Genomic DNA, 21,308 nt, shown 5'->3' on the forward strand with positions numbered 1-21,308 from the left:
CAACATATTATTGTTGTCCTCATCCCACTCTCAGAGGTTTGAGTGTCCAAACCTACCTCCAACTTCAGTGCATATGCACAGCTGTTGCTGTAGAAGAAATGGGCAGCTATGGATCTTCCCTACACCCTTCCTGCACATCCCTAACTATTTTTCCCTACTGTCTTTCCCTCTTTGTGCCCCTTTTTCACCACTGTCCTATCAACCCTTTTTTCTTTTCTTTAAAGGAAACTAGTGCATGGGTAAGTGGAAGTAAGTACTTTTAAGTGTTAATAAGTGGCTTTGCACAGGTTTGCAAGATGGTAAGCACTGCGTACACAAGTAAGCAATTTTGAGGCTAACCTGGTGTAACTGGATTTTACCGGTAGGTTGCATTGCTTACCATTGAGCAAACTCACGCAAACCCACTTACAACTGCTTAAAAGTACCTTAATCTCCCTGTATCTGACCGGCCTTGTTCTGCCTAGCAGCAAAATAAACAGCATCTGAAGGCTCAAACCCACGAGCCTGCACAGCATAGTCAATGTGATTTACCAGTAAGCCATCACAGATATACATAGCACTCATGTTTTCACAAACATAGCATCCAGCAATACCATTCACCAGTATGGGAAACATATTGATATATGTAGATGTATGCGTGTGTGTCCATATATGTATAACTAAATAGATATATACCTCTCTCTCTCTATATTACAGATATCGATGTTACTCACAATTTGTGGTTCGTCCCACCAGGGACGGACCTGTTGTGTCAAGATTGTACTTAGCTGGTCTACACTGTTTCTCCCACTGGTGGCATCCTGCCAGGGGTTTGAGAAGCAGCGGTTTGCTCACACACCTGGCCAGCCTCATCTCCCGGTTCCGCAGAACCAGCACCCCAGGTGTGACATTCTGTGCATGAAGCATGCCCACACGCCCCCGCGGCATGCACAGTTTTTCATTATTCTCTTCTGTATTATGCAAGACTACTGTTCTCACAGTATGATTGAACAGGCACTGTTCTTTGATACACATAGACTGCTCAAAGTACTGTGATTGAGCAATGTACACATGTTTGCTGGTATTAATCTACATACTTACATACATTTCCTGTACTGTTGAATGACTGTGCTGGATGATATGTTTGTGATAACAGCAACTGTATGTGTGTTTGCCATGGCTTAGTGGTAACTCACTTTGACTATAGTGTGCAGGGTTGGGGGGTTGCAACCTGGGAGTGCAGATTATTTTGTTAATGGCCACGACAACAGCTGTTGGCTACAGAGTGACTAAGGCACTTTTGAGCAATTGTAAGCGAGTATGCACTAGTTTGCATAATGGTCAGCATTGCTGACCTCTGGTTATGGCATCTTACACTGAGTTAGCTTCTACATTGCTTAACCAGTGTGGGCACTGCTTACCGCCGCCCAAACAGGCTTAAACCCGCTTACTCCCACTTACCCCCATGCTACTTTATGTATTTATTTTACATTTATTGACCGGTACAATCTGACTGGATGCTTGTCCATTTTCAGCGGTGGCCCGAGGAGTAGAGCTCCACAGTAAACCCCAGCTACTCATTACAAGTAATACAGAGGTGTTCACATTCATAGAGAGTAACAGACTTAACATGTTGGTATTATACATGCTTAGGTCAGGTTTACATGTCAGGTATGACTGTTGACAAAGGTCAGTTTAAGGTGAAGTTAGATTCCAGTTTAACAGTTCTGGATAGGTTACACTCAGGTATTTGGGTAGGTTTAGTTATGCCATACCTGTGTGGTAGAGTAGAAAATAATAGTGAAGGTGTAGGTAGGTAGGTAGAGGGGGGGCATTGTCACTGTATAGTAGGCTGTTGGAATGATTGGTAGGGGAGCAATAGGGAAGGTTTGAAGGCCATTGGGATTTGTATGTGAGGCAGGACAAGAGGTGTTGGTTTCACTAGTTGATGTAGGGGTATAGAGTGTAAGGTGGGGGAGGACTTTGCCAGGTGGTGAGCATGTGCTGATCCAAGTGTGCTTGAGGTGTTCCTTCAAGTGTTATTTACATGTATCCTTTGGGACAGCTGAGGTAATACATGTGGGTAGGGAGTTCCAGATTCTGCCAATATAGTTGGGGAAGAGGGTGTCACCTACTTGTAACTTTAAACATTAATAGAAATGAAAAAGGGATTGATAGGTAAGTGGTGTTAATGGGGCACAAAGAGGGAAATACAGTAGGGGAAATAGCCAGGGAAGTGTAGGAAGGCTGAAGGGAAGGTCCACAGCTAGCCATTTCTTCTACAGCAACAGCTGTGCATATACATTGAATTTGGAGGTAGATTTGGACACTCATGCCCCTGGGTGGGGGTGAGGACAACAATAATAAGTTGTGATGCCAATTAGATCAGCTTACATGTCTACAGTGGGGTGTTGCGACCATGTGTTCTTTGGTGTTATTTAGTGGGTTTTGCAACAACACATCTGGTTATACCATACTTTGCCATGTAAAATAGACTGTGCTGCAGTGGGATTCATACCGGGAATGGCTGCTCATTAGGTGACAGCTCTGCCCAATTCACACTATTACTTACATCCACGAGACAGTCCGAAAAGACCTGCTCCAGCCAACACCTGCACGCCTCGACCCATAATTTCATACCCATAGTTCACCCCTGCCCCTCCTCTACAGAACTCATCCTTACTCTGGGTGCATGTCGGGCCTAACCACACCACTACACACTGCCCACTCTCCACTTCTCGGGACCCATCTCGTACGTTGTCTTGACCCATGGGTCATCAGACTTTCCTATCCTTGTAGTCCGAGTACATACACGCCCTGCCTTGATAAGTCATTGCATGGACAGGACTCCAGTAACCCAGTAATTTTTGGGTTGTCCCACAAGAACGTTCCTGTCTATGTTTCTAGATTAGACTTAGTGAGTCCACAGTGTTTCCCCCACTGGTTGCATCCTACCTGTGGTTTGGGGAGCAGTGGATTGTTTACTTTGTTTGTGTGTTTGTGTGTATGTTTCCCTGTTTGGCTGGGGGGGTAATGGTACGTGTTACACGTATGTTGATTGGGCCCCTCATCCTCATTGGCTGTGTCTGTGATCATATGTCATTCTTATGTGCTGTATCATATCATAGATACATATCTGTGTATATATATACACACACACACACACACACACACACACACACACACATATATATATATATATATATATATATATTGCTGTATATATATCTAACGACATGTGGATGTATGGTTGTCTGCATATGTATATATCTATATGTGAGTATTTATATATATGTATGTCTATATATGTATACATATGTACTTCAGAGAGGGAGCAGTATATATCTATTTAGTTATGTATATATATATATATATATATATATATATATATATATATATATATATATATATATATATATATATATATATATATATATATATATATATATATATATATATATATACACACACACACACACACACACACACACACACACACACACACACACACACACACACACACACACACACACACACACACACACACACACACACACACACACACACACACACACACACACACACACATACATCTACATATTTAGCTACATGTCCTGTAATGTTGACTGGTATTGCCTGATACTATGCTTCGTGTGCATACCGGGCAACCTTGTGTGCCACATATGCTTTGGAATACCTGAAAATAAAACCATTAGTGTAAACAAAGTCACACATGAAGTCTATTGTTATTACCAGGGAAACATTCATCCCATGTGGGACAACCCAAAAACTGGGCATTCTACTTTCATCTAAAACCATGACTGCAAAGGTATGCATGGCTATGTGCATGGACTACAGCGTGTTTCAGACCTAGGATACTTGGGTCGGGACAATGTACCAGATGAGTCCTGAGGGGGGGAGTGAAGAGTGGGCAATGTGTGGTGGTGTGGCAGCTATGGGCCGGTAACCAGGGAAGGGATGGTGGCTGCATGTGTGCAGTGGGGGAGGGAGTGGAACTGTAGGTAATGATTGTATGGGTCGTGGATGGCCTGGGTTGGATGGGCCTATACTGGTTGGCCCGCCTAGTTGGTGGGGGAGAGGGGAATGTGATATAAACATGTGAAACATAAAATAAGACTAATTTAAATCCCTATTTAAATGAAAAACCTACAATAAAATGAACTTGGTAGTGTATTGCAGTGCGAACATGTTTGGCTGAGGGATATGCCAATTCATACGAGGCATATATTGTTTGGGGCCTCTCAACCCCATTAATGGTGCATGTGAACATATATGTTTCTGTTAATCTACCATTGCTATCTACAGATGTCTGTCCATATATACCTATATCGGTATATATATTTGCTTACATATTTATAACTATGTCCGTATATACCTACAGAGATATATATCTGCATACATATATGTAACTTGCTGTGTATATGTGGACATATAGGTGTTGATATATATGTGTAGATGTCGGCATTTGCATGTATATATATTCATATATTTGTATATATATATATATATATATATATATATATATATATATATATATATATATATGTATATATTTTTGTATATTTTATATATATATATATATATATATATATATATATATATATATATATATATACATGTAACTACATATATAGATATGTTGTATCCATTTAGATAGTAATATATTTGCACACACACACACATACATCTAGATGTAGGTATATATTCTCTGTACTGTTGCATAACTGGGCTGGATGTTATGTTTCTGAAAACATAAGGTTTATGCATATCTGGCAAGACTTAGTGGTAAACCATTTTGTGTATGGTGTGCATGGTCCTGGGTTCGACCTTGCAGAGGCTGTTTATTTTGTTGCTGGGCAGAACACCAGCCATTGGATACAGAGTGATTAAGGTACTTTAAAGCAGTTGTAAGTGTGTTTGTGCAGAGGTAAGCACTGCTAACTTCCGGTCACAATTTCTAACACCCATTTAGCTTCTCCTTTGCTTATTCTGTGTAGGCAGTGCTTACCCTCGCACAAACGCACTTAAACACACTTACTAGTGCTTACATATGCTTACTACTGCTTATCTGTGCTTACACCTGCTTACTGCTGCCTTATTCATTATGATACTGACTCTTCACATGTGCATTTCCTGCAGTACTCCAGTTCATAAATATATGTTATTTAGTGGGTTTTGCAATACAAATATTGGTTATGCCATGCTTTGCCATGTAAAACAGACTGTGCTACAGTGGGACTCGAACTGGGAATGCCTGCTCATTAGGCGAATGGTCTGCCCACTACACTATTGCTGAATACTTCATTTGCATATATATTCCTTGTTATCCTCTTCAGCCTTTTAAGCTGCTTTAACCATAGCTAAGCAATGGGCACACCTAAGCACCTATGGTTAGCTGTACTCGGAGTTTTAAAAAACAATACAGTGTTTTTTTCTTTTGATTTTTGTGTCCTGTTGCTGTTGTACACATGGGCGACTGTTGGTGGGGATATGTGGACACATGAGTGGTCTCGCTCATTTATTTCCACTTTCTGCTGTTCAACATTGCAGGGGCATGTTTATTCTGAGAGCTCTGTTCTCAGACACGCCCCCTGCACTCGTACACACTCTATGTAAGCCTGGGAGGTCGGGCAGTGTGCCTTTATTAATATGCATGGCGCGCTGCCATCCTCCTCCTACACAGGTGCTTCCGTGCAGGACTACGCTAGTCCTGCATGGAAGATTAGTGAATCTGGGGGTATATTTTTAACCAAGCTCAAAAATACAGTAATATTCATCCTGCTTCCCAGAACCTTATGTATCTAAACTCAAAATTGTATTAACTTTTCAACATAAACATTTATATCCTACTTTGACTGTTTGATAATTCTGACATTCTCAGTACCATATCTAAGGATTAACACATATAGAAAACCATTGACAATTATCTTTAAAAAACAGTTGCAATTATTATGTTACTAATACTTTGCTTTTATGCTCAGGATGTCAGATGGGTCTAGTACTGACTCCTTTATTGAAATAGTAATATGTAACAATGAAACAAGTAATACTGTAATAATTAGAAGTACTCAAAACAGTGAAAGATTTAGATTCCTTCTTATTGTATTGAAAATCACTTTGGTTTATTTTTTTTTCCTTTTTCATTCAACAATTAGAAACATAAATTGCTGTTTGTATTAGCAGCCCATGGGAAAAGGAATAAATAATTAAATAATTGCACTAAATTAATGGTGTGCATTATATCTAAGAAAGTAGTTTATATGTTTTGTAAAACTAAGTATAATGTTAATGCGAAGTTTAATGACCTGTCTGAGCAGCTTGATTAAAAGGATTCTGACCACAAGGAATGACAAACCATTAGTATTTGAATTATTTAGAACTTGCTTCTATGACTTAACCAGTAATGCACAAGTCATATCAAGCATTGAATAATGTTTCTGAATCACATATTTTATTAACTTTGCATATCTTATTATTCATTGATAGTTGCAAGACAATATCACACATATATGAGGTATATCAACAATTCTACCAAAGTAGAATTCTGATGTTTGCAGTTTTTTTTTTTTACTTTTCCCTTGATATTTCTGTATATGCTACTTTTGTGATATACTCATATAGCACTATAATACATATGGCTTACACAAATAAGAAAGCAAAAGTTTTTTACTAGGCTTTTTAAGCTTTAAAATCCTATCCCTGTATAAATGTATTTACTGAAGCATGCGGACATATTTGCTATGCAAAATGACAAATTGCCTTATCTCAGGCCGTATTATAAAGCAATAAAATGTTATCATTTTAAAACTATCTTTGTGAAATGGAAGCTGTATTGATAGCAGTCATGTAATCCCTTGATCCTGATAACTTGTTTCTATAAAAGATATGAAACGAACTGTCTTTTGGATGATTTGCTGTAAAACATGTCATCCTTAGTATTTGGATGTGTCAGACAAGCTCTCATCACCTTTTAAAAGCTATTGGATCCTAAATGATTTTCTCAAGTACCACACAGACATATCACACAGACAGACAAAACACTTATTTACTGAACTCATGAGCTGACATTTTCATTTTGTGGTGTTAAAACTATTATCTTTATTATGAGGTTTGATAAGATTTCTGTCTTACACTGATGACTGTCTAGCTTTCATTTTCTTTGTAAAATTACTTCTTTACCTTCTCTCCTCTCATTAAAATAAACAGTAGCATTCAACAGAAAAGGTGCAAATCTGTACATTTAGGACATCACTAAAAGAAGTGCATTGTAGCGCTACAGTCCTCATGTAAGGTAATTTTGTCAGCTAATTTCCCCCAAAATAATTTATTTACATGTCTTTTTTTCTGTTAAACTTGTAGATGCAAATAGATAGTTGTATTTTTTTCTGTTGTAGCAGTAAATCATGACTGTGAACATGTACTTTAAAGGTGTGAACCTTGATCATAAAGCCATTTGCTGTACTACGGTGATATCATCCAAGAGCCATCTCAAGATTCAGAATGTCAATAACAGGGAACCAGAGGTTACGTTGTTAAATCCTTTTCACCTTGACTAAAATATTATTGACCAAAATAGCCAAAAAATATAGTGCTCCATTAGATTGCAATGAATTGAACAGGACCAGAAACACCCTATACTTTAAGGCATAATTATCCATCTTATAGTGTTAGACCTTATTGGAAATGTTAATATTTATTTTTACCCATATAATTAAGACTCTGCTTTGGTAAATAGGGAAACATTGCAAAGTTCATTGGTACATCAGGCCATTAAATTGTCTCATGTAGAAGACTTTTATGCATCCCTGGTTCCAGTGGTTTGAGTTCATGAAAGCTGTGCCTCTCCAGGGTTGGAACAAGGACTTGTCATTATGGGAGCCACATCTAGGGAGGTCTAGGATAAGCTCTGAGCATGGTGATGTGACCTAAAAATGTTAAGATATTCTTCTATGTCCAAGTGTATAGAAACATAAATCACTAAATAATGAGGCTTCAATTACTTTGAGGAAGTTGTAACTATATGGACATCTAAATGATCTGTCTCCAACCTATAGAGTGATGACAATCACTTCTTTTGTGCCTCAACTGACTCCTTATAGGAAGCTATTTGAGGGAAGTACAACAAGACAAATGGTGGATGTTAGTTAATCATTGGCCTGATATGCTGTTCGCTTATTTTTCTTATGAACTGTTCTTTTAACTTATCTGGTAGATTCCAACAACAAAAAACATGGTTTATTGAAAAACTGAAGGAAGTGAAAATTCTACCAATAATGCTGGGCTAAACTTTTATGTTTTTTAAATTTATGAAGCATTACATTCCAGATGACATCCACTATACAGAGAGACTGCATACAAATGTATATCCATAATTCAAAATGAACTTATAATTTGCTGGCACCAAAGACTAATGTGGAAGCTAAATTTGTATGAAGACATAGAAAGTCTGTATCTCTATAAGCATGACTTTAGAGTGAAGTTATGGATTCATTGTTTACACTCTAGAAAAATCATAAGAGCCTTTACTCAAATAATAGTCAAAAATCCATGGAAAAAAGATGATCATATTACAAAGTAGTAGTGCAAAGCTAGAGAGTATTCAACCACACTAAGACAATTTTGCCATGGCTGAATGAGAAAAAGGACATTACTTTGTCATCGCTGAATCCCTGTGCCTGAAGTGCAGTGACACTGAAGCTGATTATCAATTAGGGTCTTAGCAAGTGACCCATTTATGTGGGTAGGAGACAACTCCCTAGTCTCATAGAAACATCTTTGCTTGCATTTGGCAAATTCTTAATACTGCAGTTGTGGGCACTACATCTCAATAAAACGGTCTATGATAGGTTGGTCTTTGATGGATGAAACTATGACTATGTAAACATTACAAGATACATATACATATATTTATAACTTTGGCAGAATTGTTGGTTTTGGCTAAAATCTTTATTATTTTTGTGCGAGAGACCAGTATCTCGAAGTATTGATAAGAAATGAAAATTCTGTCCCACTGTGATGGGTTTGAGACTATTTTTTTGTCATGAATCTATTTAATGATGAAATAGCACTGGCTGTTCTACAAAACTATATAGAATTAAGTTGATAATTGGAAAATAAATGCACTTTATCCAAAATTTTAATTTTGTAGTTACTGCACTAAAAATATTGAAAAATAAATTGTTGAATGAGTTAGGAAAAATTACAACTATTATATTCATGAAACAGGTGGAAGAAATGGCATTACAGTATGTTAGATTCTAAAGCCATGTAGTACATGACCAGTTCTAAATGTGAATGATAGGAATGCAGGCTTATATCTTTGTCAAGCTGAAGGATAGATGGTAACAAATTATCAGTGGAGCCATACTAACAATTTTCCCAATGAAGCACAGCAGTGACATTGTGCCAACAATCAAAAAGAGAATTTCTGTATCTGAAATTTTACAGCTTGTTCATGTAGATAATATGCAGTACATTTTAGGCTAAATATTAAAGTTGGCTTCTTTGAAGCAAACATTTCACAAAGTATATGTATGTTTTGTTAGTAAGTGTCATTTCATGCCTTTAAATGCTCCACTGTGCTTATTCATTTCTGTACTAAAATATTTTGCTAATGTCACTGCAGAAAACTATTTTGGGGAGAAAAATGTCCGAATACATTTAGATATCAATGACATATAACAGCTTAAATACAAACCTGTTAAGTTGTATCATGGCCTAACAGACAGCTTAAATAATGCTAAATAATGCTTATAGCAGGAATGCATTTGCTTCCTAAAGAGCAAAATATATGAAAAATGTAGAGAAAAAGAAGATCCGGTAGTTGAGGTAGATTGATAATTAAAGGGATAGGATGGAATACATGAGATAGCAACAGATAGTTTTTCTGATACAAAAAAGAGGAAATTTGAGTGATTTCTCAGTCAAAGCTTTAGTCCCTAGTAGGTTGAAGAAATGCTAGCATCCACAGATTAGCTGGTAATGCTGTAAGAGTTGGTATCCGCAAAATAATTTGCAGTACAGAAATGGGTTAGGAAATGGGAAGCTGTTAATTTGGTGATGGTTGTGGTCTGGAATATGTTGGAATAAAGCACATGTCAATATAGTGTGCTAGTGTTATGTTACTGTTGTGCTTCAAGATGTATTACATTCAGAGACAACATACTCATAGAAAACTAGTGATTTGCACCCATTTTGAAGCAACCACATTCAGTTAGAAAATAAATGTGCAGCATTTGTGTCAGTTTTAAAACTGCTATGATAATACCTTATGACAAGAACGACAGGCATTTAAAAAGCAAAATACATCATAATTAGGACTTAATCATTAAGAATGCCCCCCCCCCCCAAAGAGGTTTTGATTGATGAGCTTTTTTATGTACAAAGGAACAGTAACCTAAAGGATAAAGTTGAAAGTAATTACAATAAGTCTGCCTCCTACTCAGGTAGTGTTAGAAAAATGACTGAGCATGGCTGTTCCAGCCAATGCAGATTTATCAGTGACACAACTAATATATCTGTACCATGATATAAAAGGACCATTGGTTGTGTGGGGCTTTATAATTGTAAAATAAAAAGGGTAGTTTATTTCACCTCTTGACTATCCTGTGATAGTTTCTATGTACAATAACCAAATGAACACTAGCATAACAATCAACTGTACAATCCAAAATACCAAAAAAATAGGAAACCACATCAATAGTTACAATCATTTGCTTAGTGCTGTCATCTTGCAGTGTGAAACTTCTTCAGAACGAAGGTATTGTTACAGCCAAAACCTTAAATAGCCTTCAACTCATCACATGACCCAGTCATGCAATCAAGTTCCATCATCAATTAAGACCATATACATATAGCAAATAAAAAGTGAAAATGAAAATAAAAAAATAATACATAAAAAACAACACTCCTCAAAATAAACCCAAGGATTTAATTTTCAACATACAGTTAAAAGAAATTACCCCATTAAGTCTAGGAGCTACTCCTGCATTGGTTTTAATTTGCCAAAATAGCTCACAGCATTCAAATATAAGTCATTGGCACCCCTCTACGATTAACAAAGGGGTTTTCTACACCAAATAAAAAAAATGTAACCTGGAAAGTCTATCAAATATTTACCTAAAGTGTTATTAGATTTATCTTTCCCTATATTATACATGTGGTTGAGAACTCTTCCCATAAGCAATCTTGATGTCTTGACCATATAAAAAACCTTTACAAACTTGGCAGAGTGCCATATATACAATCTCTTTTGTCCCATAATTACAGCACAACCGTAGTTGAATCAAAATATCCCTACCATAACTCTACTCACTTCCATAGTTTTTTATGTGGGAAGACAGAACACACACTCAGACAAATGATTTATGAGCATAGTTATAGAATAAAAAACAAGAATTAAACTAATGCCCTTAGTAAACATAAATAACAATGCACCAGTTTCAAAAAGTTCATAGATTTCCTATTGGAACAGGTTCCTTGTCCAGTATGAGGTGGAAAATGGGAAAACATAATTAAATATAGGGAGGTTTTGTAACAACTGAGATTAAGTCCCGATATCTCTAGGTTTAAATGAAAACATATCTATCAAATGTGTTTTAAAAATGAAGGCTTCCAAGCTATAAGAACATTTTGTACCTGTTTTTATGTGTGCTTTTTTTTTTTTTTTTTTTTTTTTTTTTTGCAGATTTTCTTTGGTGTGTATCTTCAAGTATTTATCACATGATTCCTTGGTTACATGACTTAGATCACATGGTTTATGTGGCTATTTAAATGCTTGCACAATGCTGCGTGTTTGCATTTGGACAAAGCCTCTAGTAAATATGAAACAAAAGTATTTAGTTTCACTGGATGACATTTTGTCATTAATAGTTCTTGGTCTTTGATTGTTTTGACCATTTATCTGAGTTTGGGTTTACTTTTGAACTGTTTAATTAAAATCCTCACTGTCTTACACTTACATGTTACAATGATATCACGTTATATGAGTGGATTATGTTTTACATGTAGGAGGTATATTCATTTCTAAAAATCTGTGGAAGCCACTTTGAGATATTTCTTCAGATATTTTTTTTCAGATTTTTTTCCACACGGATGCAACATATAATCTACAAATAATATTTGCTTAAATTTCCCAAATTCTTAAAAGTAAAATTGAAAATTTCTTTCACGGTCTCTATATTTTTATTTGTCAAAATTGTTTCTCTTTTAATTCTCCAGGATTCTTTTCCCATATTTCTAAAATAAAAAAGAATCCACAAGCCAAAGCCCACACACATTTCAACCCCCCCCCACGTCTATACCATTGTACTATAATTCAGTCTAGCTCTTCTATTCCCCACTTTGCCACTCCTCTTTATCTTCCTTTCTTTCCCTTTACCCTGTTCTTGTCTTTAGTCTTTGTCTCTATTCACCACCACCATCACTTCTCTTATTTGTAAGTCCTTCCCCTCCCTATTTTGTAGTACTGAAAAAGGATGCAAATATTGCACTTATCGCATATACAAACTTAACTTTGAATTATTGTCTCATTCTATAATTTGTATATTGACCATTAGTGTAGTCTTAACATTCTTTGTATACTGCCATGTCTTTATTTCCAACATTTATTGATATCTAAATTTTGAATTTATACTGACAACTTACTGCTTTAATGGCCCATTGTCCCTGAGTGCGAGTTGAAATCTGGGGGGTTGGGTGCAGGTACATATTCCTTATCTAAGGGAAGTGCTGCTGTTCTTGCTTGCAAAATCCATCAGCAGGCATGTTGTATGGATGAAGATGGAGCAGTGACCTCACACATGGGAGGCCATAGGTTATGGTGAGGGTTTATGGGCTGTACTGTGGCTGTTTAGTCATCTGTTACATTGCCAGTATTACTCTCACCATGTTTTATATATTTGATTTGTTAAAAAATATATAAATTAAAAGTGGAATGTTGTGTAAGTTACTAACAGCAGCTGGGAGTTATTTTAAATAAAAACAATTTAAAAAATAAAATAAAAATAAAATAAATTAATATAAAAATAAAAATAAATATTATATATATGGGTCTACATCACAAACCCGAAATACCACATAACCGACATTCAGAACACAGAGACCACAAAACAGAATTCTGAAAATCATGGCAATCCAAAAACCCGACTTCCACATGACCAAAACTGTAAAACACCGACCACCCTGCAATATAGTACAATAAACAAATTGTGAAGACATGTTCTACAAATATTCTCCTGCAACGTTAAATTCTTGCACTACATATAGAACAACACTTAAAATATAGTGCACAGGTTGCAGGCAGACTATGACACTAACCACTACCATTACAGCAACATCACACTACTTTATCAAAACACAAACAGCGTATCTCACCTCATCTAAACCCTGCCCACCAACCAATACCCACAAAGCAAAAAAAAAATCTGACTAAATATTCATGATTGTAGCTATAGCACTGACATGAATATTCATCACAGAAACTTACATTTCAAAACAATGTCTTAATTATTTACTTTTACATTTTTGCTGGGAGGCTTTCTCCCCTGCATCCCCCCAAACCCCTCAAAACTTCAATATACGAACTCTGAGATTACACTGCAGTGCAAAAATGAGTGGATTTCCTGTTCCGCTCAGTTTGGATAGTCGGCATTTCACACGTTCGGTCTTCTGAATGTCAGTATTGTGAAACTTCAAGTTTCTGGTCTCGGTCATCTGAAATTCAGTCTACTGACATTTTGGTTATGTGAAGTAGAACCATATCTATATCTATATATATCTACAGTTATAGTTACAGATATAACTATATAGATATAGATATCTAAATATATATGTTAGAAAAAGGTAGATATATAATGTTTTAAGATAGGGTAGGGGGTGTTACTATTTAAGCTGTTACACCACACATCTGAAGGTTGAGTGCTTTTATATATATATATATATATATATATATATATATATATATATATATATATATATATATACACACAATTAATAAATAAATAATCTCAGACATGGGGTAACTTTTATAATAATGATATAGGGTGATAATATGTTTAAGAGTATTTTGGGGCAAACTCCTGCATTCTAATCATATAAAGGATTTTATTAATTACGTAAAGAAATACCGGGTAACAGCATGTTGTACCATTAAAAGAGAGGTGTTGCAGTTAAAACTTTATGTTAAGGCATAGTGATGACTGCACATGGTTTGTTTCTTTATGCCAGCAGGATTGTTTAGGGTACTATCTTAGGCAGTTTGAAACATATTTTAATTAATAAGGGCACAGTGGGTCTGGGAACCTGAGTAGTGGGGGGATCAGAACCTATCATATTTGTTTTATCATTTTGGATTGATGTATCAATTGTAAAGGGGTGCTTATTTGGATCAGTAGCTGTCTCTTGCTTTTGTGTAGCTTGATTTTTTATGGGGTTAAATTTTGGAGGCTAAGGGGGATTTACTCAAATTTTGTTTTTATGTTTTAGTGGGGATTGGAAGTAGTTTAAGTGGTATTATATACTTATTTGTGTTATGGTATTTTGGTTACCATGATTTTATAATAAAGCTGTAATGTTAATGTCAAACTTCATTAAGTGGGCAGGGCATTTTGGATAACTGGTAGTATATAATGTTTATCTCAGCATTTGATTCTTGTATATTTCCTTGGTTTTGGCAGAGTGGTTGTGTAGTATATGACATGGCATTCTGGAACCCCGGCAGCAGCTCAGCTTGTTTTAGGCACATTGGCAATTTTCAAGGAAAGGATGAGAGTTGAAACATCCTGGGAGTTTTACATTCTAGAACCTTGCAGCATCCTAGCATATCCCCCCCTTTTTTGTGGTTCCCTATGGTAATTCTTTCTATATTTCAGGTTCCACCATACTACAGTCCATTAAAGATAGATGGTTGCATCTGTTGCAGGACGTGCAAGGCTTCCTAACTGAGTTAGAAATGGTGGGTGAGCAGATCCATAATTCCAAAGAAGACCTTCGCTGGATTCAGAGAGGGCACAGCTGAACGGCCAGCTCCAGCTAAAAAGGCTCAGAAAAAGACAGTTAAAGATGTTTTAGGCCATCTTTGCCAAAGGAGGGAGACTTAAGCTGTTTGACTTAACCTTGGAGAACAAACTTTCTGCCTCAACCACTTTGAGTCTGGGAGTGGGAGCAGGTACTGACGTTGACCAGGTGGTGCAGTTATCTTTACCCAAGTCGTATAGGAGGTCTGAGGAGGTCATAGGGCCCACCCCATATAGATGATTATATCCCCCAATTTTTGTCCCCTATGGCTACCCTTGGATTTACATATTCCAAAGCACTGGCTGTCATATCACAGCACATGTACCCACTAAGGTCAAAGATAAGATTTTGAAGGGGAGTTTGTGGACATATTCAATGTAGTGGGTAATGAGGGTATAAAGCACATAGTGAATGCTGATAACATGTCCAACAAGGACTTGATGGCAGCCTTAGCTGCCATTAGGAAGAAGCCATCAGCCAGGGCACCGGTCAAGAATTGGGATAGTTGGGCTCTGAGTTTTGTGGTATTTATGGGTGCAATCATTGAGAAGGATCTCACCCAAGCACTGCCATTATTAGCTTATTTTGTAGCCGTAAAGGAAACCCACCATGTGAAAGGGGGTTTGGGGTGGTTGAATTATGATCAGGACTTCAGGAATCTAAAAGCCTTGATAGTTCTCTCAGGTGGGAGTCAAGGCACCCTGACATATGGTTCAATGCCAAGATGGACAAGGAGGCAGCCATGGGTATTGAGGGAGGGGCTGTTAATACAACGCATACACGGTTTTGCTCAGCATTTAGTCAGGGCAAATGTGTTTGGCCCACTTGTAAATATAATCACTTGCATATAGGATGTGGGAAGGGTCATCCTGTTTCTAGATGTTGGGGCTTGTTGCCTAAGGACAGTTTGAATTCTTCTACATCTCAGACAGATAGAGGGACTGGTAAGGGGCAACATTTCCTTTCGTGCCAAGCCACCTATTTTTGAGCGAGGGCTTTGGTAGGGGATCGAGCATGCCACACCATGCTTATCCCCCACTGGTCTATCTAAGCTATCTGGTTTACTGTCAGAGTACCCATATCAAAGAGAGCAGCCACCCTTATTAAAGGCTTTTCCAAAGGCTTTCCTATCCACTCCACAGCCCTATTAGATTAGTTAATAATTTGTCGTCCATAAAAGGACATGCACAGATTGCTACTAGGCTAATAGAGAAAGTGTGATGAACTGGAAGGATAATTGGCCCATTTTCCTCCCATACATGATATTTATTTACAATTTCCTCAATCAGCCTGGTTCCCAAGAAACAGGAGGATGAGTTCAGGTTGACTCATCCCTTGTCTCACCCAACAGGGGGAGGTTCTGTCAACGGTGTTACTGACACCAAACTGACCAAAGTACACTACTCTTCTCTCGATCAGGCAGCAGAGGTCACCATGGGCTATACTGACCCCTAGCTTTGTAATATGGATAGCCAATCTGCTTTCTGCCTTCTTCCCATGATACAAGAAGATTGGTCTTATTTAAGCTTCCAGTTCAATGGGAAAATACTTTTTGATACTGCAATGCCAATGTGGTGTGCTGTGGCTTGTGCAACATTCAAACTATTTAGCACAGCTTTACATTGGTGTTGATAAAAAAGGGGCCCATTGCCAGTCAGCAGGCCACTACCTAGATGATTTTTTGATAATGGGGAGGGTCAGGATGGTACTTTGGAAGGGATGTCCATTTTGAAGCAGCTTTGCACCACCTTGGGTGTACCTTTGGCCAACAACAAGTCAGAAGGACCAGGCCAAGTCCTGACTTTTTTGTCTTTAGGCAGAAGCACCACTGATAACTCCTTCAAGCTTCCTCCACCCAAACATCAACAAGTCTGGCAGTTACTTTGGAAATTCTTGGGTTCCAGCAAAGTGTGAGTAGGAGACATCATGCAGTAACATGTTTGCTGAACTTTGCCTGTAGGGTGGTTTCTCCAGGCAGAACTTTCCTACAGTCAATATCTGACTTGTTGAAAGGCAACAGGCCCAAGCACCACTTGGTCTTGTTGACCAAATGGGTTAGATGACCTTCAGCTATGGTTCACATTCTTGAGTCAGTTTAATGGAGTTTTTTTTGACAGTCCCATTGGACTACTGCCACCAACCTTGAGCTTTTTACTAACCAGACAGCTGGCCTCTGGAGAGAAGGAGGGACATTGATGCCAGTTGTGTGTAAATTACCATCATATATTAAAGATGTTTTTGATTTAATAACGAAAGTAAAGGATATATGCTGGCAAGATAACATGCATTTTATAGTAATAGATGTGGTTAGCTTGTACACCAACATAAAGCATGAAGATGGAAAGGTAGCCATTAAGTATTTTATGGGTGATGAGGATGTCGTCAAATATATATTAGAACTATTTGACATATGTTTAAATAACAATATGTTTGAATTTAATGGATCATTGTATAAGCAGAAGCAGGGCACAGCGATGGGGGCGGCATTTGCCCCTAGTTATGCAAATGTATTTATGGGGTATTTTGAGAGCAGATATATATACACTAATGTTTTTTTCAAAAAATATGTGTATAGATATTATCGTTTTATTGACGATCTGTTGTTCATTTGTCAAGGTGGACAACAAGAAGTGCAAAAGTTTTTGATGGAAATACAGGAAAATACCATGGGCATAAAGTTTGATGGACTGCAAAATGGGCAGAAAGTGCAATATTTAGACATTTCATTAATAGGATGTAAGGAACACAAGTTAGAATATCAAATACATAGGAAATTTCAAGGGGCTGGTTCTGTATTGCATGGTAATAGTCATCATCCAGCACATATTATTAAAGCAATTCCTTATACAGAGTTTAATAGGGTGAACAGATTGTGTAGTAACCCTATTACTAAAGACAGGGAGTACACACAAAGTTATAATACATTTAAAGTAAGAGGTTATGAGGAATATAATCTTAAGGAAAGTTTGAGGAAGGTTAAAAATTGTGGTAAACAAAATAAAGGGGGAATATGGAAGACACCCCAAGAGTCTAAAGATGTTGTGTACTTTGTGTCTACTTTTTCTGTATTAACAGATTGTATTAAGGAACATGTAATACATAGTTGGAATTTATTAAAAAAAGAAGTGGATTATTTGTTTGAAAAAATATTAGTTTTTCGTATAAGAGGGGGAGAAATATACAAGATTTTTTGGTACATAGTCGGTTTAAAATGGCCAATATGTTAATGTATACACAAGTTATTCATCAGGGAACTAAAAGATGTGGTAAATGTACCATCTGTAGGTTTATTGTACAACAATTTGATAAAATTAATGGCATTCCAGTTACTACGAGGGGAATATACAACTGCAATTCAACAGCAGTTGTTTATGGAATTGAATGTCCATGTAAAAAGTTTTACGTGGGGGAGACAAAAAGAACTTTAGCTTGTAGAATTAAGGAGCATGTCAGAGACATCAAGAAAAATAAGGAAACCAGCCCGTTGGCTGTGCATTTTCAAAATTATCATGGAGGTAATACAGAGGCCCTGAGGGTTACAGTGTTAGATAGTATTGAAAACACTAAATATTTAAATGACAAATGCATAAAACAAATATTAAGGAAAAAAAAATTATATTTTATATTAAAATTTAATACGCTTAAACCAAATGGTTTGAATTATGATTGTTCCTGGAAAAGTTTGCTTTAGTAATTTTAGTTTAGCAAATTTATAATGTTTTATACATTTTATTTTTTTAAATTGGTTTGATTGAATAATTGATTGTAATTAACTTAGGAGGGGTTTCAAGTACTATATAATGAGAGGTGAATGTTAGTGTGAGGAATAATTTACTCTGTAAAGGCTAATCGCCGAGGCGCTAGAGATCAGAAGACCAGTATTTGTATATTTTGTATCTGTGGAAATAATTGCATCTCAAGTGGATTAAATTCTTAAATTCGTCTAAAGGTTGCTGTGGAGTCCTTTTTGTGGTATAACAAGGAATTGTTCGTGTGTGTTTAGTGGTTTTGCAAGTCTGGCAGTTACTTTGGAAATTCTTGGGTTCCAGCAAAGTGTGAGTAGGAGACATCATGCAGTAACATGTTTGCTGAACTTTGCCTGTAGGGTGGTTTCTCCAGGCAGAACTTTCCTACAGTCAATATCTGACTTGTTGAAAGGCAACAGGCCCAAGCACCACTTGGTCTTGCTGACGAAATGGGTTAGATGACCTTCAGCTATGGTTCACATTCTTGAGTCAGTTTAATGGAGTTTTTTTTGACAGTCCCATTGGACTACTGCCACCAACCTTGAGCTTTTTACTAGCCAGACAGCTGGCCTCTGGAGAGAAGGAGGGACATTACATTTTTAGAATTTTTTTCTGTTTGGGTGGCAGTGTTAGCATGTAAGGACAGACTATGTGACAGGAGGATCATTTTTCACTCAGATAATATCGCAGTGGTTCTCCCTCTCAAAAACATTCTTCCAAGTCTAGGTGGACCCCCTTGGTCATCAGGCTTTTAGATTTGCTGTGTCTACAGATTAATTTGTCATTTTCCTGTGTTGATGTCCCTGGTCATCTTATTCCTATAGTTGACAGTCTTTCTCAGTTTCAGTTTGCCAGGTTTCATCTCTTGGATAAACATTTGGATCCAAATGGTACTCCAGTTCCTGTGGGAGTCTGGCTAATTGGAGAAAAGTAGAATTACTGGTTTTGCTATATTCTTGGGTGAAGAACACTAGGAAAGCTTACTTGTCATCCCTCTAGGTTTTCATGACATTTTATAGGTGTTTGAATCTTGGCCCATGTCATGGGGATTGCAGTTGTTGCTGCAATTTTTAGTGGATAGGTCCACAGCAGAGGTTTCACCTAAAAACCTCAGAATACACCTTGCAGTTTTGGGATGGTTGCAGCATTTTTGGGGCTTCAGGCTGGGTCAAGACAGTGGGTTATGGGGAAGGACACTTAAGGGCCTAGAGGCCTTGAGAAAAAAAAAATACCTTTCCTGTAACTAATGTAGTCCAGATTCACATTTGCTGTATCCAGGACTGTATGTAAGCTTCTGAGCCCCCCAAGCTTTCTGTGTTGGAGGGAAGCTTTCTAGCTTATCAGTGGGAGTGGTAAGCACTAGGTAACCTATCTACCACATAAGGAGTGGTTCTGGCCCAGAAATTGTAGTTATTGCCGTTTGGGCAGTTTTTCCATCTCTCTCAACTTTCTGATTTAAAAGCCCACATTTGCACTTGTTTCCACCCTTTCCTGTAACTAGTTTAGTCCAGATACAGATTCTAAGTTTTAGCACTTGAATTTGCTGATTCATGATCAGCACTTGCTCAGAACTTGTAAGCACTAAATAATCTACTAATTACTACAGCACTCAACCTTCCGCATTACCTAGAGGAAAACAGTTTTGGTACTTACTTTTCTCACTTGCTTAGAGAAAAACAGCTCTTGTACTCACTTTCCTTAATTATCTAGAGGAAAATATTTTTTTATTCAGGCATGTCCAAAGGTCAGCTCCCAGTGTTCTCTCCTGTCTATCTGATGAATGTGGGCATCTTGGGGCAATGTAGAAATTGCCTCATGTACACAGACAACCCTCTCCTCCTACCACCCAGCACTACAACCTGTGAGATATGCACTTATCTAGCCAAACTGGAGGTAAAGCTCTCTCCAATCAAGACTGAACTTGACAGTGAAGAGGAGAAGGTAAACACTTGCACCACACCATACTCATCACATAGTCTCACTAAATCTACACCACCAAAATCCACACATAGAAACACAAAAACATTTGTGGAGGCTCTCAGTAATGATCTGCTCAAGAAACAGAGACCTCCAAAGCAGAAATGCAAGCAACCTCCACCCCCAACACAACACAAATGACACATAACCCGCAGACTCAGTGTGCCACTCAACCACAGCCAATAAGGCAAAACAACATACCCAATGCACTAGTCATAGGTGACTCTATAGTCAGGCACACCAATGTCCCACTCACCAGGCTAAACAAGGAGAAGGTTACTGTCAGCTGCCTGTCGGGTGCCAGGATCCGCCACATAACCCACGCACTCAGGTCACTCCGCAACAAATACAAATATGACTCCGTCATTGTCCATGTTGGTGTGAACGACCTAATATGTACCTCCCTGGATGACATGAAAAGAGACATGGAAGAGCTCTCCGATCTTGTAGCCCAGGCAGGTATGATCCTAGCCCTGAGTAGCATTCTGCCATCACCCAAAATGATGCCGCAGTACAAGGACAACATGATTGACTTCAACAATTGGCTAAGCTTCTGGTGTCATTCTAAAA

The sequence above is a fragment of the Protopterus annectens genome, chromosome 4.part0, assembly GCF_019279795.1.
Source record: "Protopterus annectens isolate FY-2018-M chromosome 4.part0, PAN1.0, whole genome shotgun sequence".
NCBI lineage: Eukaryota > Metazoa > Chordata > Ceratodontiformes > Protopteridae > Protopterus > Protopterus annectens.